The sequence below is a fragment of the Macrosteles quadrilineatus genome, unplaced genomic scaffold, assembly GCF_028750875.1.
Source record: "Macrosteles quadrilineatus isolate MER2022 unplaced genomic scaffold, UCM_ALF_1.0 Scaffold_7__1_contigs__length_78375512, whole genome shotgun sequence".
NCBI lineage: Eukaryota > Metazoa > Arthropoda > Insecta > Hemiptera > Cicadellidae > Macrosteles > Macrosteles quadrilineatus.
In genome coordinates, this window is record NW_026542600.1 from 62,566,005 (window position 1) to 62,586,847 (window position 20,843).

The window sequence follows — 20,843 nt, forward strand, 5'->3', positions numbered from 1 at the left end:
CTTTTAGAAATATTCTACTAGTCCTCAAAATAATATTTTCTCAAAACAATTCATACAATGTTAAAAGTTAAGAATATTGACGGTAAGGATTTCATTTTTATGGCAAGTTGATGTTAAAGATATGTGAAAAATTTGAAAGTTTGTGAATATTTAGACTTTTTAGATGTTTTATTCATTATTCTAGTCAAAACCAGTATTTTGGTATGGATGACTGTTTTGATTAGGAAGTAGGCTGCATAAAGTAGAAATACTTAATGGAATTATAATGTCAAAATAAAGTTTTTCTGTCATAAAAACAAGCAGGACATTGATGTAGCACGGACAAATCCTTGAGGAACACCGGGTAACTAACTTGAATTTGTCTGATGAGATTTTTCCCATCAAATAAATTCTTTCTCGCAAGGTAATAAAATAAATAGCGGTGTAAAATAATAAAACAATAGTATGCGATGAATAAAAGGCGTAACAGTGGAATATCATTAAAAATCTGTCAGAGTAAACTATTTCATTGTTCCTCATACTGGAGGTTTTTTAAGGCTTTATAGTTCAGCTCAAAAATTCATAGGTGTGGAATTTTTATTGTTTTTTATTGTGGGTCAGCTAACTCTCGTCGTCACATTTCATTAACTTTATTTCGTTTATCTGTGAAGTTGACATAAATATGGCTTTGAAGAATGTATAATGACTTTTTACTCGCTCGAGTAAGGATAAAATTTAATTTATTTAAAATTTCCAACACTGGCTATTTTGGCTGTTTTCATAGTTGCCTGATTCCACTAAGCACAATTTCCATTAGAACTAGTGTTGTATGTAAGCAATTTTAGCAGTTTGCACTGGCACAGCCTCGAAGACAAGTGATGTGTGTTAAATTTGTAGGATTTATGTTTTGAATACCTTTAAAAGCTGATGTTCTTTTCTAAATTTGTAAACGGTACATTTCAAAGTAAAATTCCTTCCTAAAAGTTTTAGCTCATGAAGAGTAGAGTTGTATATGTAGAGTTTTTATATTCCCCAAAATTGTCCATTTCATGATCTTTGTTTGAAACTAGGTTTTTAACTTTATCCTAATCTAAGATTAAATTCGTAATCATACGATCGAAGAAAATAGTAAGAGTGTGTGATATAAGGAAGTGGTGTGAGGCCACCTACATGCACACCCGATCTTCACTTCTACCTTAAAGTTTTCTTTGAAATCTCAAAGAAATGCAAAGCTTTCAAAATAAATAGCTTTTGGTAAAAAAAACATAATAAATCTTAGGTGGTTTAATTTATTTGCGTTGACACATCTATCTGGCTCGCTTAGGTGTGCAACCCAATCGGATTGTGGTTTAAGAAAACTCTCATTGTTTGCACTCATTTATGTTTTACTTCAAACGTTTTTGGAACACGAGGGCTAATATACCATAGCTGGACTTCATAGTATCACAATTAAGTATTGTTATTACGCCAAGGTTTTGAAAATATGTTGAATACTATTTCAACTAGTGTGACCTCGACGTCAAAAAATTGCAATTTTACAAAATAAATTATAAAAGTTCCATTAAACACATCATGATTTAAATTAAATTTAAATTTTTGAGGAACGATATAGAAGATGCATTAAATGGGTTTCTTAAACATTCTGTAGACGCAAGCCTACCTTTTTATTGGTTTTAATCCAAAATATGGTTTTTAAAACACCTTAATTTAAGCTAGTTTAGTCCAAAAACTGGTCTAACATGGTTTAACAGCTGAGCAAGGTTTAATATGCTTACGTTAGCACCTATTAACACGTCAGTATTATATATTGACAACGAAATTATCGGCAATATAACTTTTTTTGTTTGAACACTGAATTCACTCGATTAGCAGTATTAGGTTTCCGTTAGCAAATGTAACCAATAATATTTAGAGCTCACATGTTTTAGATGGGCTGCCTGATGGAGGCAGGCCACCAATAGTATCCAGAGAGACCTCCGATAAATGCAAAGTAAGGCTTTGAAACCTTTTAGCCTTATCAATATCCACAATGCTTGTTTGTTCCCTATATCTCATATTGTCTCATATCTGTTATACAGGGTATAGCTGATATGCTCCACTTGAGACCGTGGTTTAAGATCCACCTATCTCCAATTCTCACAACCTGGTTGTTCGGAGCCCAAAACGTCTCCAAAACGTCATAAAGGTTAAAACGTCTTTATGGGGGTAAAATGGTGGAGAAGTAAAAAGTTGGCAATGATAGTTTTTATTATTTGAGACAACTCTCCCCAAAACATTCATTTGACATTACATCATTTCAGGGATTTTATCTGATAAGAAAATAATTTACTATTACAAAAAAGTTAGAAACTCATTTTATATAATTCGATTTAAAAAGCACCTTTGTAAAATACATTATACGCATACGTGATCTGGTTAAAGTTTAAGTTAACGTTTGATTTGACTCGTAGTTTTACATAATTAAAACGGGCAATATCATTAATATTCCAAAACTTTCCTCAAACTTTGGCCGATTAAAAATTCAACGTAAAAGGCATCGTGGAGAAATGTTGTAATCAGGGCTGTCACATTTTTTTAGAAACATGATACTTTCTTAAATTATTCAGGGTTCTTTAGAAAAATTCAGATATAAGTATTCATGATAAATTAAGAACAATAGATTCGTGCTAGTTGAGAAATATAAGAAATATTTTTTACATATATTTAAATATATTTTTAAAGTTTATTTTTCTGTATAGGCTACTGTAAATACTTTCTGAAACTGATATTTACATTCTGCATACTACCTATTCAAAATACAAAATCCAATTCCTTACATTGGCATATCACAGTTACCACAGTAACATGTTACTTTATCGCGGAACTAATGGGTGTTTCATTTGTGATTTTTAAAATGAAGTGTTTCCTTAAAAACACAATTTATTGTCTGTACCATAACCCATTTTTCTGTTTAATATTAACGCTATTTTACAAACTAAAAAGGATATTCTTAGTAGAAGTTTGCTGTGATAAAATATTAATAATGCTGGTTCAAATTCATAATTTAATTAGTGATTATAAAACAGCTTCTCATTAATTTGAGCTATAATCTCATTATATTTTCATCGTTACATTTTTACTTTCTCCCCCTATACAAGTTGTTAGCAGGCTCATGGGGGTATGTGTCAGTTTGCTGATACCGTTTATTTTACTTTGGTTCTGAATTAATAAAGGGTGAAGGATTTCCCAATAGCGTAATAAACACATGCTGAGCACTTTTTAATGAAAAAAATCCAACAAAATAAAGAAAGGAAAAATATCTTTGTTTTAGTTCTTAGTCCTTAACTTTTAACCTAAACTACTTAAATGTTACTACTTAAATTAAAATAAAAAAGGCATGAAAATTTATATTTTTTTAAGAATTAAAATTCATTTCAACCACATTGTTGACAGTGTGTGAAATTTTTAGGGTTTTATCGAACCTCTAAGATTATTGTTGATTATTGTTAAGATAATTAATTATAGTCCTTTCCTATTAGATCAATACGATGTTTCTTTACTAATGTAATTGACCTGAATTTAACGTTTTGACGATTTAATTGACGTTTTCAAGTCGTCGCAAACAACTGAGCTATTGATATGCTATCAAATGTTAAAAATTATATTCTACATAATAAATTAATTCCAATAATGATTATAACAATTGTAAACGACCTATGAACCTGTGAAAAAGTTTCATTGATTCAAGAAAATATTAAAACCAACATCCAAAATAGAATTAAGAATTTATTTGTCACCTAAATCCAATAAAAAAGGATATCTTTAGTAAATTTTGTATATTAACTTTGTTATATCTCTCCCAGTATTTAAAATTTGTTTTGATAGTGTGACATAGCGGATGTTGTAAACATAAAAGTGTGTTAGAGGTTTTAAAAAAATGTTGCGTTTGTTTTGAAAGGCTAAAATATTTGACAGAAGCGTACCTTGAGGGTGGATCACTTAAACAACAATTTGTTTTAAGAACACGTTTTAAGTGAATAGGGCAACCCTATTGAATAGTGTCATTTGATAATGTATATCTGGCTATTAAATGAGTTACGTATAATTCTACCGGGAGATGTTTGCACAGTAGGATATTCCTAGTATAAAGAAATCAACAATGTAGTCATACTGTAGAGTGAAATGGATCGGTAAACAGAGGTTTCAAATTCTTAGATTTCTCGTTTCTGTGAAAACAAAGCAACTTTTTTCAACTTCAAAGAAATACACGCATTTTCAAGGATTCCGGCAGGGTTAGTGCACAAGAATTCCGATGACTGTGACTTCATCATGAAATGCTGTGAAATTGATCTCGAGAAGCCACATCTACACTATTTGACCTTCCTTTCTAGATAAAATCGTTAAGGCGGGTAAAATCTCACTAATCAGATCAAAACAAAACTATAATTAACAATTGAATTTCATTCATGTCACCATAGTTAGTCATTAGTACCATAGTTTTATGCTAGTGGCGGAAGTAGAACTCATTTAAATAATTGATAATGTATCTTGAAAATAACTGCAACCCAAGTACGTTATTCCCAAGAAAAATAGGATATTCGACTATTAAACTGGCATTGACTTTATTCTAACTAAAACATAAACTTTTGAGGCAGGTGATAAAGAATTTCTTTTTTAAGAGGTTGGCGGCCGCTTTTCAACCTTGCATTTACCCGTCCACATAGACTAACCACCCGTGCGTGGAAAGTTTACAGCAAAGCAAGGAGTGAGCCGGTACAGTACAAAGGTGAACGTACTGATAAATTTTAGTGGCAGTGACCAGGATCCGAACCATGCCGTCGCTGCCTTGGGCCCGAAGTGACGCTACCGATTCACTAAAAAGACATAGTGTAAAAAAATACACAATAAAGATAAGTTATATTGTATTTAATAGGTCAATTTAATATTTTATAGCTTTATGTATTGATGTTCTCCCCAAGACATTCGACTGCGTAGATTGCACTGATCACTGAGACACTGGACTCTTTTAACCTATAATATACTTTACCAGCAGAACCCCCTCCTCCCCCCCAAAAAAAGAAAATCTCAAATCAGTAGTAAGACAACATTCATACAACCAAATCGGAAACAAGACCATCATCAGTAGAGTCCCACAGGCATCGATTTTCGGCCCAATTTCTTTCCATCAAATCAAGTACAAGTATGTTCATCTAGGAGGATGACAAGAATCTTTCGGGGGGGGGGGGGGGCAAATATCACCTAAAAATATAGATTCAATGGCTTGAAAATCAATGAACTGGTCCACCAATTTTCCAGAAAACATGTTGCAACCAACTGTAGATTCATGTCCATTCAAACTAATAATATCCCCACCGTAGCAAACCTACAGACTAAGCAAATTTCCATTTGCCTGATTTTATTTTCAATTCAAAGTATTTAAATAACATTAAGTTTAACGAGTACCTAGGTTTGCAGCAACAGAAAGGGCAATCAAGTCTTTTTTTCATTAAGATATAATGAAATTGAAAAATAAATACAGTAAATTATAAAAAAATTGAAAAATAAACAAATTTGCCAAGTTTGATCAAAATGTATCCATAAACAAGCAAACTACAACAATTTACTTATTCTTCGTAAGAATAACGTGAATATTTTAAATTTAAAAATTTTTGAATTTTATCCCAACCAATAAAAACACAAAACACTTCAATATACCAAATTATTAGTTGTTTAAGCTCTTCAAAATGGTACAGAGAGAAATTGGATAATTTTATGTTTTCAGGGTCAAAAATGAGAAATACCAATTTTTACCCTTTGAAACCCCATTTCCATGGTCCGATCATGCTAATTCACGAACTCGAATAAATGTAGCTTTACACGTTTGTACGAAATTTCATCGAAATCCGACGATTTTTGCTCGAGTTATCGTGCTAACGGACACACAAACACGCTCTCGGGCCCGGGTTCATGTTTTGCCATAATACCTAAGGTAGCTTATTGCCTATGGGAAATTCGCTAAAACGAGCAAAAATCTGCACATGTGCATTATAAAAACAAGAGTCAACAACTTATCATCTTTACATTTCATGCTCGAGGTATCTCCATTTTTTTATGTTTTTTACTTTTAGAATTTGGGACTGAATAGGTTTATATAGGTCTACTTGGCTACCTCCCCTTGCATGTAAATTGGAAGTGTACTTAGAAAAAAAGAACTTAATATCTTGTACGTCACACTCTATAATATAAGTCTTAACTATGTTTTAGGTCAGATGGGACAATGACTCCTCTTTATATTTCAGTGAATAACAAAAAGAAGGGAATGAAAAATACAGTTGAAACACCCTTTACTCAATATGAGTTAACATTGCCGTTATCCCTAATAAGGAATGGTACTGTACAACGTTGAATAAAAGTTGTACTAGAACACTATTAAATGTATATACACATAACAATTCTATAATTACCTTTATTTATAATAGACGAATCTAGCGAGTTGAAGAATTATATCACCATAGGCCCCCCTGTAAAAAGAAAACAGTAATTAAATATGGCTCTAAAATGTTTGAGCTTGTTTGTAAAAGCAGTTTTATTTATGTCATTATGTCATTTTGTTAGCTAACTATATCCGATCAAAACCTAACTACACATTTTCTTACAAAAATATTAATGATATCTTTTGACGTTAAAACCTGTTATAATAACCATAAAATAGATTCAGGGCGCTAATATTTCTTGACACATATATTATAAACATTACAATAAATTGTAACATTAATTCAAAATACTGAAGGCTGGAACCGTAAATTGTATTACAACATTATTCTCTTTCAGCGTATAAAAGATAATATTTTTAAGAGTTAACGTTGGAAAATTGTTTATTGGTGAATGTTTACGCATTTATAATTATGAAACAAGGATTCGTTAAAGTGACCTATATTATCTAAAAGGGTAAATAAAAACGATTGTATTAACATTTAAAACCTAAATAAGATACTAAATAAGTATATTTCCACAACTCAAAATAAAAAAACATAAGAGTATAGTGATTGTATTATCTTTGTTTTCTGTAAGGAGAGATATACTGTTCATTATAGTATAAATGTAAAATCTTCAAAACACCTATGTATTGTGTTCATTGATAACTGCCATTTCAGTATCTAATAAGATTTCTCTTATGAAGAGTTAAACTGATTTATCACATATGAAAATACGAGCTAATTTATGCACCTATACAGTAGCTATACATTTCAAAATTTAATAAGTCATTTTGATATTGTATAGCTATAATGTAAATAACAAAATTATTTTGAAATAACCAGTTTCCAATTTGGTAACGTTATCGAGTTACTTAAACGGCTCAAAAAGTCCAAATATTTTTGGATAGGTTTTTACTACCATACAAATAATTATATTAATCCTCATTTATGTTTAATATTAGCATTGATTTTTATTCTATGATTCTATTATATTGTTATGGTCACAATAAAGAGCAAAGTTCCTTATTTAAATTTTGTTGTTAATTGACATACTGTGCAGTCAAAAACGTACCTTAATTAGTCAAAAGTACATTTCACAAGCCAAATACATACTGAAGTATACTTTAAGCCTCAAGTGGGTAGCATGCCATGACAGAGACAGGGGAGTTTGTTTGTTTACCAAACACGTCAAAGCACCAGATCAACCTGTTATTGAAAACCAATCAAATCTGATGCGGATTTTATGCGCATCCAAACCGGGTTGCTTCCTCAGGTTGATGGGTTGGAAAAAGTAATTTACCTTTAACAGGGAATAATACATTTATTAAAATAGGACACGAGTAGAAAATTTAAGGTACAAACCTTGGCAAGTGCCTTAAAAACGTCTACGAGTGTCGTTAACATTATTTACGCGAGTTGCGTACACTACTTTACCTACGACATTGTTTTAATTACCAAAAATCACTATTCATAATTTCTAAAAGAAGTTATGTTTTCGTTTATAACCTCCCATTGCCACTGACAACGATGCAACGAAACACACTAATTGCACCAATCAATAATTAAATTGGCCTGAACAGTTGATTAGTTGAATTTTGAATCGTTACAATTTTACTTCTCCTCTCTCAATCCTTGAACCTCATTGGTCCGTTACCCGTGTTTTTATGAGTAAAACTATGCTGTTATGAAAGTAAACAATGCTGTTATGAGATACTTTTCAATTCTAAGAACTGTACTGATACGGCTACTACAAAAAACGGTCGTAGGTAAACAATATTTTCAAAGTATACTACAGGGTGGTTTTTAACGCAACCCCAATTACAAGTACAATTAAACACTGTTTTTGGTATACATGTATTTTTTACTTCATTACCAATCAGCTGATATGTATTGTTGCATAGTTTTCTATAAGTTTTAGTGTTATTGGGAATTAATTGTGAATAAGTCTCAACTTGGCGTTTCTCAAGCTCTGTTTTTACATGTGAAAAACCTTAATTAAGTCTTATTTACAATCAATTCACAATAACACTGAGCCTCATCGATAAGTGGAACGATGCAAAGCTGATCGGCAATGAAGTAAAACAGAGATAACCTCATATGAGCTAGTTTTGTTGTTAGAGAGTTTTATTTTTATTTGTAATTATTTGGGTTGCGCTAAAAACACCATGTACTTGTTACTCTTACGCGGAAAAAAACATAGGTTATGTTCCTCAATAGTCCGATTAAATTCCACATTTGTTGTTTGGTGAGACTAGTTATAAAAAAATTAGGTAAATATAGGTTTATAGTTTATTAGTTCCTGACTGATAAAACCTATAAGTTGTGAATTTGTAGAAAAGCTTAATTTTGGTTAATTAGCTGGTATACCGTTGGATATGACGACGTACAATTTAATGACTGACACGACTCTTTTATAATTATTGTGTTGAGAGTAAAATGGTAGAATTACGATGTAATAACTGTATTGTTCTGCATCTTTATCCCAAGTAATTCAAGAGTTCAATGATAAATATTTTACAGCTACAGAAGTAGGCGAAGGCACCAAACACCCACCTCAGGTAACATGTAAGCTTATAAAGCTGAAACAAAATTAAGAAATAAAACCTAAATTACTATATATAATACAGTGATTTTTATTTGTTTAACTTGCTTCTCAGCTTAAAAATGACTATTCCGTGTCTATCACGGTATTTTGATTGCACCTAGGGGTTTTTTTCTACTTTTTTACAGACTTGTTATATGTTTCATATTAGTTTAAAATATAGGCCTAAATGCAATAGGATTTTGTAATTACAGATCATTTTCGTGACAAATTTTATGTGAGGGTATTGAAGTAATCATTTTTATACTTTATTGTTAAATAAATCAATACAGTATACGGGCCAAAATATTAAATAAGTCAAATAAAACATTTAAATGCAATGGATTTCTTACAGTTTATTAGAGACATAAACTTTTTTAGAGAATTTTTTTTCTTAAAAACAAATACATTATGAATTAAGCGGTATCATTATGTATGTTTCAAAAAGTGTGTCCATAATATAAATATAAACATATGATAAATAAATTATGAAACTAATAATAATAATTATAATCTTATAAATAATAAATAATGTTCATTAATAATGTCCAAGGAAATATAATGGGTTTCATGACTGCTTAACTATAAGAAACTAAAACTTGTAAAACTGGTAAAAATAAGGTCATGGCAAAACATAACAAACAATAATAAACAAACATAACAACTAATATAAGAATTATACAGAATTAATCTAAAACCTTTACACCAAATAGCCGAAGCCTGATGCAAGAAATCCCTCAAAGCTCCATGTAGAATAGAAGTACAAGTACAAGCGCCATATACATATTGTACATATATAGAATAGAAGCATATAATAGAGGGAGAAATCAAAACAGAAAAAGTATTCTAATATTTTAGGCCAAGGGATAAGTACGCCCACTCAGAAAGAAATATTATGTATTATACAGTCAAGTGAACTCAATCAATAATATTCAGACTGTCCTAAAATATACTTAGTAAATATTATTTTTAGATCTTCTGCTGTCGAATAACTGACTGTACTAGATCTAGTTATTAAATGTCTTTTTTAAAGTTTTTCACAAATTGGACGGTCTACCTACATCCACAAATTACTTTAAGAATAAAGTAAATAGGCTTAGAAGAAAGTGGTGCAAAAATATACTAAAAACAAGGACCAAGATCTATTTACGGCGTTTAATGCTACCTGGTAGAACACAAGTTTGTCGATTCCTATTGGCTTATGTATATAAATTATTTAAGGCTAGTCAAATGCACTATGTATTTACTAAAACTCTATATGAACATAGATTGATTTACTCGGTTAAGTGAATTTCCCATATAGGGAATAAGCTATTACCGTAGGTCTCATGGTAAGACCTTATCCCGGGACCGATTTACTTTTTCATTTTGAGGTTCCCAGAGGCCAAAAACACCATCCGTTCAAATTCATATATTGTATATTTCATATATAGGGTAAATTTTTGGGATTTCTTTCCCAACCATTTTCTAGAGCTTAAAAAAGAAATAATTTAGTATATTGAAGCATTGTTGTATGCCTAATGGTTACGGAGAAAATTCAAAAAAGTGTAAATTTAAAATTCACATGTTATTCCTATGGAGAAAATGAAAACTGCTGTAGTTTACTTGTTTATGGACCTACCCCTTAGCAGCAAACCTAAGCACTCGTTAAATCTAATGTTATTTAAATTGGGAATAAATATGTATTATTTATGGAAATGTTTTAGTAAAAATGTGATCAGACAAGTTGAAATTCGCTTAGTCTGCAGGTTTGCTGCGGCGGGGGTATTTATTTTTATTTATAATCCGTACGGGTGGATTTAGGTAGTTCAATATGATGAAACAGGTTGCTGATAAATCGTAACGCATTATTTCACGCATTCATTTCAAACATTGTTATCATTTACATGTAGCCTACTTTTGTATCTTATGATGAGATTATTTTTGTTGTGCCACTTGCAAAAATTACTCATATCCGTCCAAAAAAAGTATTATTGCTATTTTACAACGTGTTTTCAATTCATGTGTTGAGGGGTCAAATGTAGGGCGTTCTTTCTAGGGAATATCGTATGTAGGGAATCCACTCTACAACAGTGCGATAAGTGGGTTTAGTTCAATTTAGTTTATGATAATTACAATAAGGTACCATTAAAAAATACATTTTCTTCTGAAAAAAGAGGGCGTGAATACAAATTTACGTATTTTTAAATTTGTCTCTTTAACAAGTTACACGGCATAAAAACTGTTTTCTTAATGATATATTGTTCGTCATTATTTTAAATTGAATTAAAATAACCGAACTAAACTAAACTAACCTAACCTAAGCATTGCACTGCACTGTAAAAGAGTGGTGGCCCTCTTATTGAAAACCCTCTCAGCTGGATTCGAGAACATGAGCCTTACATTTTCCAGACTGAAAAATTCCTCCGCGTATTTTAGACAAGTTGTAACAAATATATTTCAGTATTTTAAAATGTATTTCTTATTTTGTTTTACATGTTGCATTTAAATAACGGATACAACCGTTTGTGTTTACTTGTAAACTAGATGAAACAATTTTAAAACTAATTTATGCCGGTAAAATGTTCTTTTTCGACCCTCGCTAATTCTCCACCACAGCCTAGCCTTGGTTAAACTTGAGCACGGACCGAAACTACTCACGTTGGGCCCAATTGAGGAAATATACTTTCATATTCTAGCTTTTATCTCAGTTAAAACCCCCAATGAATGAGTAACAAGATATATTTCACGTTAAAAAACAAATCATGTATAAACGGTTCACAGGTGCTAAATATGACTCTATGTTGATTCACGAGCTGCGTTCTATAAGATATTCACTGCCTAATATCGTATGTATTGTGTAGGATGTGCAAAGCACATCCGGAACACTACTGAATAGCAGTTTGCTGTACTTGATGTTCTGAAGTACATAAAACAATTTTGTTATAATCTAAGGCTTACCTTACGATCCAATTGATTTATTGTGGAGACCTAGGTTTCTACGCCGGAGCGTTATCGTCAGTCCTAAAATATGTATATCCTCCAAAACTAAACCTCCAATCCTAAACTCCTAATTTTGGAGGTTAGGATTGACAAGATCATGGCCATGCTTCTAACTTCTCCACTATGTCTTTGTAAATATTTATGTATACTCAGTGTTTATATTTGTAAAAATTCTATTAAACCACAATATCTCAAGTAAGAGATGAAACACGAAAAGTTTAGCTTAGCCTAGGACTGACGATAACGCTCCGGCGTAGAAACCTAGGTCTCCACAATAAATCAATTGGATCGTAAGGTAAGCCTTAGATTATAACGATGATTAATAAAGATCCAGAGGCTATTTCTCCAAATAAAACAATTTGCAGGCAATTTTTCAGATGAAGCTTAAGATATTATGCAAGATAGGCTTTTAGTCAAATTAGATTGCCACACACGCATACAAGTATATTGTAGTATACTATAGGGAGGAACAAAACTGGAACAGTTAAACAATTTTCTGTTGTTTTACTTCAATGTTCGTAAAGATATAGTTTCTACAAGGCTACTATAAAGTTTTTAGTATTTGAATTGTCTTGGAAGCTTGTTCAGTGTCATTAAACTTATTAAAAAGCTGTAAAGTATTTCAAAATAATCATCACTTTCTCCACCAAGGATTTCAGATTGAATTAACATGAGTGAAATAGCCTTCTTCCCTGTTATTTGCCAACATACAAGTTCAAATTTACAATTCTCTCAAAAGATGCGCTATCAGAATCTTTTAATGCTTAAATTTTGTATTTTATACATTCATAATTTATGCACGTATCGTTAACGTTACATGGAATTAGACATTTTTTAAGTCTTTGAAATTTGGCTGAGTTTGAGACCTCAAAATTTGGGATGAATGGACTTTTTAGCTGTAAGGTTGTGGACAGGTCCATTATCATTTTCTAGCGAATTTCTCCGAAACGGGAAAAATCTATTAACGCAGTCAAGGAACCTAGACATAGAACCGATTTACCTTTTTACGTCCTCAGAGGTCAAAACACTACTATATTTTAATATAAGATGTTGTAGTTAGCTTTTTATCGATATATTTTGATCAAATTTGGCAAATTTATTTTTTTCATGCTAAGCTATTAACATTTTACATCAACACAACCTATTCCTTCTGTTTAGCAGCGAACCTAAACTCTCTTTTGCGTTAACGGTTTCGCAAAAAACAAGCAAATGTATATTCGCTTAGTCTACAGGTATGCTTTGGAGGGGGTATTTGTTGTACTCTATGGATATTAGTATTTCCTACCACTGAATGGTAATGATCACATTGCCACACCTGTAAGCTGATTTCACTGTATGGGTATTTACGCCAACCACAGCCGTGAAGCCAGTTAACAACCGGTAAGCCAATGACATAACATAAAAAACATAACATAATGACATTTCGTGTACAACTAAAAAGTTAATCTGTGTATTATGATAAGTTTATCATGGTGGTGTGAAAATCTTGTGTGTATTACGAGTTCAAACAGTCATTGCCGCTCTCGCTATCTATGGCCGCACTCAGCTAATAGCTATCTTTTAGCTGTCTTTGCAGGCACAGTTTAGCAGGAAAACTAACCCAGACCTAGTATTATGTAGTACATTGTTGTGAACGAACAAAATACTACATTTTGACGAGAGGTGTATACTCATGTTTTATTTTATGTTGTTTACTTCAAAATTGGGAAATCCAAGAATTATTGGGGCAAATAATAACTATTACGTTGTTTTTCTTAGAAAGCTTAAGATCAGAACATATTTCCTAATAACCAGTAACGCGTACAATATAATTCTACAGCCCCGCACTCCAAACAAATGTAAAAAATGTGTTATTTATAAAATGGATTCCAACAGCACTAGTTGACTAATAACAAAATAACTTCTTGATCAGCATTGTACGTGTTATTAAATTTACGGAGAGTAAATAAAAGAACGTCGTATAACACTTAAAACATATATTTACGATTATACTATTACTCAAAAGACCGTAAATATGCATAAAAGAGAGATTGGACACTCCAATGATCATCAGACCCAATAGGCGAATGACCAAATGTCATGTGTGAGTAACAGTATAAGCGTAAATATATGTTTTAAGTGTTATAAGACATTTCTTTACTTGTATTTACTATACGACTAATAACAAGCAATTAATTTTTTTCCAAAGAAGTATTGACTCTTCAATTTTTTTGTTAGAAACTCTATTCCAATTTTGGAAGGACAGAAATCTTTGAAATTTGGCATTTATCTCAATCCTCAAATCTGTGATTGGAGTGTAATTTGAAAAAAATCCATATATGTCTCGGTACACTGTCATCATCCAAAAGTTTGTTCTGGTAAAGACTGAGTCACATATTTTCTTTGATCAAAATAATCAGCATCACGTGGTTTATCCATCTTTAAATAAACCTATCAATATAGCATTGGAAAAATTCGTAGGGATTGGAAAAACCTATACAAACCAATACATTCTGCGGTGCCTCGACTTGGAATGGGCTTATTTTCCAACCACATTTTAGGAAAAAAATATTATATTTTGTCTTTATACTTAGACAAGTATTGAATGAGTTGAGTTACGCTCAACTAATAGAATAAGTTAAGATTCGTATTGGTGTTAATGAAACTACTGTTACAAATAAATTGTTTTTGATCCACCGAAATTCATAAAAGTTCATCTTCATTTTTAAAACATCTAACAACGAAATAAATAAATGCAAAAGGCTTTTTGGCGGGTGTTTTAAACAAATTAAAATATCTATAATTATGATAGTCTAACTCGAATTTCTGAACTAATGGAAAATGAGACGAATCATATGATTAGACTTTACTATCTTCAGATCTATACAGGGTGATTGATATAAGTGTGCCAGCCGTTTTATTCAAAAACCATAAGAGATATCAAAAAAAGTTAAATGGTAAGTGCCTTTGATTTTTTATTAAAAAAATTGTAGTCAAAAAAATTATTTTAGCCGCCATTTTTCCAATATGGCCGCCAACTTTGATTTTTCTTATAAAACACCCTGTATTTTATGACGTATTCTGGTAGAAAATGTAATTTTAAGACGATTTTATTCTTGTGATTTTTTTCATAAACCTAACCGTTTCAAAGATAATAATGGTTTAAGTTGTGAAATTTTGAATGGATTTCTAATAAAACAGCTGGCATGCTTGCTTAGGCCTTTATCGAAATTCTTTCTCATGCAGAAATTTCAAAACTTTAACCATTATTATCTATGAAACGGTTAGGTTTATGAAAAAAATCATAAGTATAAAAATCGTCTTAAAATCACATTTTCTACCAGAATACATCATAAAATACAGGGTGTTCCATAAGAAAAATCAAAGTTGGCGGCCATATTAGAAAAATGGCGGCTAAAATAATTTTTTTCGACTTGACTACAATGTTTTAAATAAAATATCCAAGGCACTTACCGTTTAACTTTTTTTATATCTCTTATAGTTTTCGAATAAAACGGCTGGCACACTTATATCAATCACCCTGTATAATAGTTTTGGTCATTTAAATCTATTATAAGTTGAAATTTAATGTAATATATTTTTTGTACTAATTGGTATAGTTGCTGAATACCTTTTTTATTTTTGAAATTTTTATCTTACAAGACTCTAAACATTATTCATTCCAAGTTTTAATAGTAAAACAACCAAACAAAATATAAATTAATCAAAATATAATATAGAGGAGTACAGTAATAAAATAACATTGATTTGGCATGCAGCAAATATTTGGTAGTTAAAACAGAGGAAAATGTGTTAAGATTATAGGTTGTCAATGGTAAATATTTTGCAAACGGAGTTTTAAAGGGTGGCTGAAATAAAAAATATTTGATCATAACTGGCTTGTAACAAATAATACTTTTTAAGCTAAATGATTTACAAATTTCTTAAATGTCCAGCAGAAAGTGCAGTATCATATACTGTACATTACTCATGAAATAGATATATTGGGTCATACAAAATTAATATTAAATTTCTAAAATGTTTTGAAGTTTAATCTGAAATTTTTAGGTCATTAAATATAAATTATATCTATTGGAAAATGTTTTATAAACAAAACATATTATTTTTTGCTATTAAAGTCAACCTTGAGACCACGTCAACCAAATTAAAAAGTAAGTGTCGAAGTATGACAATTCCTAAATTTTTGTTGGAAGATTTTTATCAATACAAACAAAAGGAACATAGACATTCTCAGCCCATTTATTGTAGGGAGCCTTGCTAATTTTGGTTATGTTGTTGGATGTGGATTATGTTACCTTGATTATGCTTAATACGTGTGTTATCGATGGTAGCTTAAGGCATGGCTTTTCAGAGACAATTGGGCGGAAATCGACTTACCACAACAACAATTAAGACGTTATAGAGATAAGGAGGGGGAGCCCTGAGCCTAAAGCTCTGAACATCTTTGTACGTGAGTGCGTGCCTGTGCGGTTATAACATGTGTTCTCAAAACATACGCTACCGGCATTTCGAGATACGCCTACAACACGTCTACTTATACTCCGTTTAGGTGCTGATTGAGGTAACAGCCTTAAAAACACGGTGTTTTAAGTTGTTTATATTTTTCACGGATTTCCCATATAGGGATAAGTATTGCCGTAAATTCCATGGTGAGACCTAGACCCTAGCCCGATTTCCTTTTTATTTTGATGCCCCAGAGGCCAAATATATGTGTGCTTGTTTATGTGTGTGTCCGTTGGCATGATAACTTGAGTAAAAATCATACGATTTTGATTAAATTCTGTACAAATGTGTAAACCTACGTGTAGTCAAATGAGTTCAAGAACCAGCATGATTAAACAAGATTTTAATGTGGCCATGGGGGATTTCATGATGTGAAAGTAGGGTTTTCAAATTTTTAACCCTCACAGTATAATATTTCGCAGTTTCTTTACGAACCAATTTGTTGAGTTCAAAAAACAAATGATTTGGTATATTAAAGCGTTGTTGTATACCTAAGGGTTACAGAGATAATTTTAAAAAAATATTTAAAATTCTTATGTTATTCACACGGGAATAAATAAACTGGTGTAGTTAGCTTGTTTATGTATATATTTTAATCGAATCTGGCAAATTTGTTTGATTCATACTACGCTATTTACATTTCAATAAAAACACACCTCAATGCCTTCCCTGTAGCATCAAACCTAAGTACTAATTAAAATTAATGTGTTTTACGATTTTGTAAGAGCACAGTCCAAATTTGATATTTAATTTTTTTAGCATCATGAATTTCTTACCCAGGCACAAATATCATTTAGAGCCAATATTAACCAATCACTTTTGGCATCATCAAACGAGTAAACTAAGTATTAAACTACAAAATATTTCCCGATCATGAATTGTTTATGTACGTTTGTGTAAGCACTAATGCAACTACACTATAACCTGCCAATTTTAGAATGAATATTCTCTAAAGTATTCGTTTTCTGAGAAAAGTTAAATTTTCTAATTCTTATTTGAAATGTCATAGTATGGCTTTATAATTACACTTTATTATTATTATATGGTAAGTTTTTGGAGTTTAATGAGTTGTAAACATAAAAAAATGAAAGTCTATGCATGTTATATGCATTATAAGTCTTTAATTTTGTATAATTAAACTTTTTTAAGGTAAAACTACATTCGGGGTACATTTTAAGTTTCGAAAGTTGTGAAACAACAAGTTTTGTTTAAAATATTTCTCAAGTATAATTTCGATCTTTAAAAGGGTTTAACAATAATCTGTATATAGTTTTATAATTTGCTTACTTTTACATTTAGTATATTACTGTACTCCAAATGGAAAAAACACGAATAAAAACAAAAGGAAAGTTTACATAATACACTGAGTTCTTAAACAAAAAACTAAAACTAATAATGCCAAATTTTAAATAAGTAATACACCTTCACTTATTAACCGTATTAGTAAATAGTAAATAGCAAGTAACATAAAATTTTTAAATACGCAACCCACATGTTTACGAAGTTTATTTTTATATTTATTATTTTGTATGTGTACGATAATGTGTTACAACCGAAGAAATTTCGTTATATATTGCTAATTATCAAATAATGTGTTGAAAACGTTTACTAAATATAAACATTAATTACTTTCAACGGGTACAAGTTGAATAAAGTTGTGGTAATATTTTATACAGTTATTATTTAAATTAAAGTTCACAAATTATAAGTGGCATCTACGAAACATTACATATTTTTTAACTTACAGATATAAATTTAGGCAACACATGAATCCTATTTCTTTGAAAATTATTTTTTGCAATGGTTTGGATTTAAAATTACAATTCTAGTACACTAGAATTTTACTTGAAAATTTTAATGATTCAAATGCCAAAGTATTTTATTGCATCTTAGTATCAATTCATATTCATTTTATTAATATTATTACTAAAGGTAAATAGAGTTGAAATCCATTAACTTTTAATATGTAGGAAAGTGTTAAGGAATTTAAATTTAGAAAAGTAAGGTTAATCTGTGTGATTGTAATCATTGTTGAACAACTTCAATGTAACAGTTTTGTTGCACATTGTAAACTTGTTTTTTTCATATTTTAGAAGACAGCAGACGACAATGTTTACTTCTCAAAGCAGGGTGTATTCAAACGTAAGTTAAAACTGCTTATTAAAACCATTATTTTGTATCGAAGACGCAATAATAACACGATATGTTTGACACGACAAAATCTAGATCTAATTCGTGTACTCCATGTTTATATAAAGGTCCTTTATTTCGAACCTACGATTCGAAGATTTAATTCTAACAATAATTGTTGGTTTGTCATCGTGATATCAGTTATTAGCATTGCGTAAAATTTAACTTATTTATTACAAGTACTTAAGTATGCTCACGAGATTTGAAATATATTACTCGGAAAAAATATAAAGTTTAATATTTTAATCATCTGCCCTAACTCTAGTCATAATGTATAAATAAGTAAACATCAACACATAAGTCAATAAGTAAACATCATAAGACTTCCATTTTAATTTGGTAAGTAAATAAATAAATCGACTGCGAGTTTATTTTGAATTTGAATTAATAATTTTTAAAAACGGTTAAAACTAAGCAAATTATTTGGAAATAATTGAATGTTAAAGGGTATATTTATTTACCACAAAGTTTACATTTAAAAACTGTTAAATATGCACTTTGAATATTAAATAAAATATGTTATACATTATTAAAACAGAAAATAAAATATATTGTATTGTAAACAGTTCTGCCATGTCATTCTGTCGAGCAATTAGAACTTTTTAAATTCTCGGTTTGGCCTAAGCCGACACGGGGGTAACACGGGTGTAATCTTTTTTAGAACAATTATACGATTGCTTAATGATATTGACAGATAATAAAATAAAATTTATTCAACGCCTTTCCATTAGTTATGGCACATAAATACCTGTTTAAAACAATATCACAATGGATATAAAACAATAGATATTTATATAATTTGAAGCACCAAAATCCAAGTCTAATACGTTACACTAAATACTATTAGGGTATTCACTAGATTTAGTAAATGATATTTAAACCGAGTTGATTTGAACATACATTTGATTTATTAATTTATAAATTTAAGCCTTTAATTCAATGGTCATTTAATTTTTCTGGATTAATAAATCAAAAGTGATCTCAATATTTTCTTAGGTGTATCTAATGAGATTTTAAGATTTTAACTTTTGCGATTTGTATATGCCACACAAATAGTTGGTTAACAGTTTCAGCTAATTAAAAAGAGGTTGTTGATGACAAAAGAAAGAGCCGGTAAACGAAGGCAATGGCAGCTCAGATGCGCACCGACCATGTGTAGCCGGCGCAAGGCGCGGGAACACACTAGCACTTTTAAACTACGAGTGCAAGTTTACCATTTGCAACAGTCCAAATAGGTGAAAACATTTACTCGAAGTGAAAGAATTTGATTGTTTAAGAGATTAAAAGTTTCGTTGTATTTTTCTCGTAGTACTTCTCTGAAACTGACATTCTTTTACATTTTAACACACAGTTTTGAATTTTAACCGATACAATTATCCACGATCTTACAGTCCCGATAATATACAACAGAGAGGGCTGAAAGTAAAACATAATAAACTGTGTAATAAATAAGAAATAGATTAAGCCAGAAGTAAGATGATCCCCGTTTAGGTAATCCCACCTTAACAGACAGAGCACTCGAAGAAAGTATGGCAAGTTTACGACATCAAACATGGGAGGATTATTGCATTTAACACAAAATGTAAGCTTACGTTAACAAAACAGAGTGAATAAACAAAAGGCCGGCCGATGTCTTATGTTCCCAGGGCCGTATTATACATATGAAGACATAGCGGCCGTCCGTCTAAGGTGTGTAGTGTGGGAGAATCGCTTACCTCGTTCACCGAGCGCGCCCTCGTCCTTCCATAACAAAGCGATACTGGCCGCCGCACATTGTAGCTTGCTATCCATTGATTATTTCTTTTCTAGCTGAGAGAGCAGTCGGTTGCGCAAAAAGAGGCAGTTTCGGGGCGCGACCGGCGCCGTGGTCTCTTCGCGTCTTCCCGCCTCCTCCTACCACCCACCGCCAAGACTCTTATGTCTGATACATCAAAACCTTGTTGTTTCCGAGGTTTACAAATAATTCGGATATCGATCTCGAGTAACACCTTTCGCTTTACAAAACTAGCGGCAACTACGTAGTTTTCTAAGAGGTCGTTCTCCGACCGTTCCTCATGACCATTTTAATACTTAAGACGTTGTTCGAGCGTCGATGAACTCATGTAAATATTGAAACTCCAAGAGCCTGGAATCACACTACGACTCGTCAATAC

The 20,843-nt window shown here is 31.2% G+C and overlaps 1 protein-coding gene across 2 annotated transcripts in view; it reads right to left on the reverse strand.

Annotated features, from left to right (window-relative positions):
- The window catches only part of LOC128998575 (forkhead box protein P1), a 57,422-nt gene extending 36,949 nt beyond the window's left edge, over positions 1 to 20,473 (reverse strand). Inside the window, exons 1-2 of one of the 2 annotated variants that reach the window (XM_054424770.1) lie at positions 20,406 to 20,473; positions 6,423 to 6,479 (exon numbers count right to left, since the gene is read on the reverse strand). The gene's annotated coding sequence lies outside the window, so the exon portion shown is untranslated. The remainder of the gene's footprint in view (positions 1 to 6,422; positions 6,480 to 20,405) is intronic. The other variant, XM_054424771.1, reaches the window with a different exon arrangement.
- Between the last annotated feature and the right edge of the window lie 370 nt (positions 20,474 to 20,843).